The 6,762-nt window shown below is 34.8% G+C and overlaps 1 pseudogene across 1 annotated transcript; it reads left to right on the top strand.

Annotated features, from left to right (window-relative positions):
• Positions 1-222: 222 nt before the first annotated feature.
• LOC146901046 (zinc finger BED domain-containing protein RICESLEEPER 2-like) lies at positions 223-4,495 on the top strand (annotated as a pseudogene). Its single transcript, XR_015022503.1, has 9 exons — positions 223-2,332; positions 2,417-2,513; positions 2,723-2,861; positions 2,962-3,048; positions 3,295-3,501; positions 3,632-3,825; positions 3,945-4,004; positions 4,097-4,183; positions 4,265-4,495. The product of XR_015022503.1 is annotated as a zinc finger BED domain-containing protein RICESLEEPER 2-like (transcript).
• Positions 4,496-6,762: the final 2,267 nt, after the last annotated feature.

The raw sequence follows: 6,762 nt of genomic DNA, 5'->3' as shown, positions 1-6,762 counted from the left end.
ATTTATGCATGACTTTTAATGCCTATGGCCGCTGAGTTTTTTATGCTCGAGGACAGGCTAAATGATTACTATACACACTTAAAACTTTATTACACACCCTTAAACATTATTACAGTCCTAAAGTTGGGGTAAATGATTAATAAACACACTTTAAATCTAATAAACACACTTTATATCTATTAATAAACACCCTTAAATATTTAATACTCACCTAATAAATTTTTAAATAATGAAGCTGGTGCAGCATCATCAACTCAAACTATGAATAATGAAGCTGGTGCAGCACCATCAACTCAGGTTGCTGGACCTGAACTAACTAATACTCAACCATCTAAAAAGAGAAAGGCTAATGCAAATGGTTCTAGAAAAAGAGCGGCTTGTTGGGAACACTTTATAATGTAACCTGATAGTGAGGTTGACGAACCAACTGCTGCTTGTAAACATTGTTACCAAAGATACTTGTGTGACCCTAAGACTCATGGTACCACCAACTTGAACAAACATATGGATAAATGTCATATCCTTCAAAGTCTTCTAAAAAATGGCCCCAACCAAACCATTCTTTCATATCCAACTGTTGAGGGTTCTAGTTTAGTTCCGGTTAGCTCTAGGTTTAACCAGCTTGCTTGTAGGAAGGCTTTGGCAGTTTATATAGTTTTAGATGAGAAGCCACTAGGACAGTTGAGGGAGAAGGATTTAAACACTACAGTAATACGATGCAGCCTTTGTTTATTATTCCTTCTAGGAGGACAATTGTCAGGGATTGTTTTCAGTTGTACTTAGATGAAAAACTAAAATTAAAAGCTTTCTTTAAGTCTCACTGCAATAGGGTAGCACTTACTACCGATTGTTGGTCCTCTCTTCAAAACCTTAACTACTTGAACCTTACGGCACATTTTGTGGATAATGGTTGGAAGTATCAAAAAAGAATAATCAGCTTCGCTGTAATCCCAAACCACAAGGGTGAGACTGTAGGTAGGAAGATTGAAGAGGTGTTAAGGGATTGGGGGATTAGATGTGTGTCCTCTATAACTGTTGATAATGCATCAGCTAATGATGTAGCCGTGACATATTTGAAAAAAAAGATTAAAACAATGAATGGGCTGACGGGGGATGGGTCTTGTTTCCATATGAGGTGTTGTTCACACATCTTGAACTTGGTGGTTTTGGATGGTTTGAAAGAAAAACATACGTCCGTTACTAGTGTCAGAGATGCTGTTAGGTTTGTAAAATCTTCTCCTCAAAGGGCTGCCAAGTTCAAAGAGTGTATCGAATTTGCTGGAAGAACATCTAAAAAACTAGTGTCTCTTGATGTTTCAACTCGTTGGAACGCAACATTGTTTATGCTAAGTAGTGCTGTAAAGTTTCAACTAGCTTTTGAAAAGCTTTAAGACGAAGATTCTAGTTATAGGGAATACTTTGGACATGCTGGTCCACCAAAGAGTGATGATTGGGAGAATGCAAGAGCTTTTTGTATTTTTTTTGGAGTTGTTTTATGAGGCAACAAAATTGTTTTCAACCTCCCAACATGTGAGTATACAAACAGCCTTTCACCAAATTTCCTCAATTTATGCTGAGCTGAAGCGTCCCACTATGGACTTGAACTCAATTTTTGCAAGTGTGGGTATGGAAATGATGGCTAAGTACAACAAATATTGGGAGAACATTGCTAACATGAACAATCTTTTGTATTTTGGCACCATCTTTGACCCGCGATACAAGTTGAGATATATTGAGTGGGTTTTTAATAATGACATGTATTATGATAGACCTGCGTTTGCCAAAGAGTTGGTTAAATCTATTAGGGAGAATCTAGATAAACTATACTTTTGGTATAAAAAAGCCCATAACCAAACTGCCAACAATGCACAACCACTTGCTAGTGGTGGAGAAACAATTACTCATGTTGAAACCAATACAGCTGTTGCTGCCCGCCGCCCTTCGGCTATGGCAAAGGCCAACGCTTTTGACCAACATTTGGAGGAGCAAAACTCAATTGACCTACAGAATGAGCTTGATGGGTATATTAACAGCAAGTGTGTCAAGCGTACTGAAGATTTTGACATTCTTGTGTGGTGGAAAAATAATTCAAGTCAATACCCCATTTTATCTACCATGGCAAAGGATATTTTGGCCATACCAGTGTCTACGGTTGCTTCAGAAAGTGCTTTCAGCACAGGGGGGAGAGTCATTGAAACCTATAGGACCTCTCTAAAGGAAGAAATGGCAGAGGCATTAATCTGTATCCAAAATTGGTTGAAACCGTCGTTCACTTGCTTTAAAGACTTGCAACTTATGGAGGAGACTGAGCTTTCTGAAGACATTATAGCAGGTGAAATATTTTTATTATTGCTAAACAACAGCCATATAATAAATTTAAATGATTCTGAAAAATTGTATTCTTGAATATGTGCAGAGTTTCAAAAAATGTCTGTTGGAGAAGGATCTCAAAATGCAGCTGCTGCTGGTAGCTCATCATCACAGCCACCTGGCTGTGTATGATGAATTTGGATGTAAGTTTACATATTTTTATGTTCATCTTTTTTACGGTTTGAAGCAATTTAGATTTTGTTCAATATTGTCTAATGCTCCGTTTTTCTTGCAACTTTTGATTTTTTGGCTTGGCATAACAACTTTTTGTCATAGGTATATTATTAACCTTCTTTTAATCTGATAATATTTACTCATGTTGAAATCCTAACATATCTATTTTATTGTGTAGTGTTGTTGCCTAACAATTTAATTTAGAAGTGGGATATGAATGTTTTTTTTGGACGACACCAACCTTGTTATCACATAATGTTGTGACTTTTTGAGCATAAGTAGCAGCATAACTTTTGTGATTATGAGCAGCTTTGGAGGTATAAAATCTGAATTTATTGTTTTTGTTTATTACGCAGCTGTGTTTGATTTTGTTTACTATAAAATTTTAATTACATTTTTTTATTTTGTTATCACAAGGACTATTTTGTAGCTGTTTTTACTATTATGGCTATGGCTGATTTGGAGAACAGTTTGTTGACATTTGAACCATTGGTACTGCTTTAGGTATGGTCTGATGTGGGAGTTTTTTCTGAGTGTTTTTGTTTGCTTAGTGGGTCTGTTTGTGGCTAGTAGAAGCGTGAGTATTGTGTTGCTTTTGAGGCCAGTACAAATCTAGAAATTCTACTGAGACTTATAGAAGTTTTTTTCCTGAATATACTAATTAACATGTGGTATATGCTATGCTTTTCCATTTTTCCTGCGAATTATATATGTTTTTTTCCTGAATATACTAATTAACATGAGGATTAGTGTTGGATGGACAGGTTAAGAAATTTCACGTTAAAGCAATGGAGTTATCTTTCACACAAGGTCGATGGAACTATGAAAGATGGGGTGGATTTGATCCAATATCAAGCCAAAATGCAAAGCCTACTGGAGTTGAACTGTGGGCAGTCTTTGATGTCCCGCCACATCAGGTTGACGCTTCTTGGAAAAATTTAACCCATTCTCTATCAGGTTTGTTCTGTGCTTCAATAAACTTCCTAGAGTCTTCTAGCTCTTATTCTGCTCCTAAATGGTTGAAGCTTCTTCCTTGTCGAGATAAAGCTGGACTTTCAGCATTAATGGATAGACCATCTATTTACAGGAATTTTTATCATTCACAACGATTGCACCTGACAGCATCCAGAGCTCCTGCAGATGATTCATGAATTATTCTAGAACAAACACTTACAGTTGTACTTCAGCCTGATATTCAGAGAGCCGGTATGAGCTCTCCCGATGAAATAAAGAGTCAACCAAGCTAGTCTCTGAGCTCAATATTTGGAAGAAAAATCAATGGTAGGTGTGTTCTTGCTAAGTCGAGTATGTGTCTTTTTGTAACAAGGGGCCTTTGGCTTTTCTCTTGCTTTTCTCTTCTTTTGGCTGAATACTGATATCATCTAATTTTGATTATGTAGAACCAGAAGATTAATTTGAGTAAAATTGAGCAGCTTGTGATTTTCATTTGTTGATAATATGTAGGTATTTTTGCTCCAAGTCTTGTGGTTTGAATTGGTATCAATATTTTCATCATTTTTATGCTTTTGGCTTACTATTTTTGTATCTGCAGCTTTTGTTAAGCATGCCATTGCTCTCTATTGATGTGCAAATTTGCTTTGAATCTCAAAGCATCAAGATCCACTTTACTCTGGATGATGTAAGTATTTTATCAAGCTTATTTTATTTGTTCTGGTTGTATAATTATAGTTTATCTAATGTCTTGTTTTTTATTGTGTAGATGGTGCTCCATTTGAATTAACTCGATATTGAACAATGCATTATATAATGCATAATGCTGCTATAGCTGATACTACAAACTTTTCTTTTCCATCTGGATGACTGTACTAATTTAAATCTTTACAATGGTCTGCAATGTTATTTATGTATCTCCTTTCCTGCATTATATGTATTGTGTGTTGTATTGATAATTTTAACTTGTTAGTTTTAATCTAAGTACAAATTTAAATGTCATTGTTGTGTTTGATAACTTGAAAGATGGTCAACAATTGATCCTGTTTGTTTTAAATATCTAGTTCAAATTCATTATTTCACATAGTAAGTTAAAAATCCAGCAAATCTATATAAATGTGGCAGACAGGTCTCATTTTTATAAAAAAAACAGCAATTTTAAAAAAAATCAAAAAAATTCAATTGGGCTTTCAAATTCATGTTGGGCCAGATAAGGTCCAACCCGTATGTATCCGCCAGCTAACCCGTGCAACCCGGTAAACCGAACCCGAACTACCCGCTTACTAGTTTTGGGCACAATTGGGCTAGTGGTTTGAACCCTTTGGGTTGGGCTGGGCTGCCACTTTGGGCCCAAACCCGCCCGATGTCCACCCTAGCTACACTAAGACGACAAAATCAAAAAGAAAAAAAAACTAGATCTATTGGAAAATCACTTATTTAGATTGAAATAGAGAAAAGGACGAAGATGGGTGATTTGGGGTCAAAAATTGACCAAAAACCACCCCTCAATAAAGAAAATAGAAGAGAAAACTAGGTCCGACTTATTGGAGAGGAAGAAGCTACAAAATGTTGATTTTTTTCTAAGGACGAAGATGGTGATTTGGGGTCGAAAATTGACCAAAAACCACCCCCTCAAAGAAAATTGATGAGAAAACTAGGTCCGACTTATTGGAGAGCAAGAAGCTACAAAATGTTGATTTTTTTCTTAGTTACTTTACTTGGTCTTCCGCAACTTTTTAAGGTCCATAAGTGATTTATTGCGTAACATACACAGGTTTATATGTGGTAGGAAAACATAAGATGGATTTAATTGTGTTATGAAGATTTTTCTAGCATGCAATGTTTTTAAAGAATGTCATTTTTTTTTTAACAAAAGGTAATTAAACGCTTTTCTTAATAATAGTATAAGCAGAGACATCATTATTGTGTGGTTCAAGAGGTGTTGCATTCTATGAAAAAAGCAAATAAGCAGAAAGGGTTGATGGTAAATATTTGGCAAGCCAAAATATTTAGGCAAGGTTGATCAAAACTAAGTCAATCGAAAGCCAAAATCCTTCCATTTGGGCTACCCAATTATGTTGTGCAATCGATGTGGTAATAACATGATAATTTACTGTATTTTTATAGTTAAGTTTTCTTTAATAAACTAGCAATCTTCAGTATGTTTTATATGCACTTTACTATTTCTTCCTTTTATTTTAAATAGATAGATATTGCAAGAGGAATATTAAGAAATGGTGCAAAAAGGAGAAAAATACTTCAAAGATTGAAAACTTGTTGATCAAGCTAAGATCTAGGGTAATGAAGGTCATTTTCAATGATCAAGAGTTGAAAATTAACTCGGGACACTTCACAATTTGTGGCCATAAATTCCAAAAAAGCTACCAAGCAAGCAAGGCCAGCAAAAAGATCAAGCCTTTAAGATAAAAAGTTGTTATGGCAAGCTGTAACTACTCACTAAGGTCATAACAGCTTGAAGAAATCAATTTAGTGGTTACTTATCTTATGCATTTGGGTGATCACTTGTAATTGATTTTAATTGAGCTTTGCAATTCTGAAAGTGCACGAAATCAAAATACTTACCCTATAAATAGGACAAGTCTAAGCATGATTTCACATCACATTACACATTAGAAAACTCTTGTATTGTTCTTACTATTTCAATAAAGAATTTTAGTTTTTACTTCTTGTGTTCTTTTATTTTTATTAAATAGTTCATCTTTATGATGAGTGGGTAGTTGTAGTTGATAAAGAAAGGATGGAAATATTTTAGACATCATAATTTATTAAAATCTTAGACAATGACCGAAATAACAAAATGTGAAGGTAGTTCTTGAACTTATGAGGTTAGACAAAGGTCTTGAAGCATGGGAGTAGTCTAGAGGTTTTGGGGTGTAAATGTGTAATTGAGCTTATTGGGCCGAGAGAACATAGAAAACGTGAGAATAGGGAGTTATATGTTACTGAGACACTTCTTTTTATTACTTGCAAGAGAATAGTAGATACTTTAGAGATTACCTCATCCTTAGATTTTTTTTTTCTCAAGGAAAAGGAATATGATTTATAAATGTTCAACGGTAGTGATGAAATCCAATGATTTTGAGGTGCTTTTGTTAATTGCATATTTTCAACAACAAAAATAAATCATTAATAAATCTTTCAAAACCCAAAAACAATCATTTGCATGCTTAGGAACCTTGGTGATTACAAGTCCCTATGTGATCAATATTTTTATTATGACGATAAAATCGTGCACTTACATATTTA

Source organism: Medicago sativa, chromosome 8 (genome assembly GCF_051527215.1).
Source record: "Medicago sativa cultivar Bolivia chromosome 8, Bolivia_mono, whole genome shotgun sequence".
Taxonomy (NCBI): domain Eukaryota; kingdom Viridiplantae; phylum Streptophyta; class Magnoliopsida; order Fabales; family Fabaceae; genus Medicago; species Medicago sativa.
Note: the sequence above shows the minus strand (reverse complement) of the source record. Positions and strands in the feature narration are given on the sequence as shown.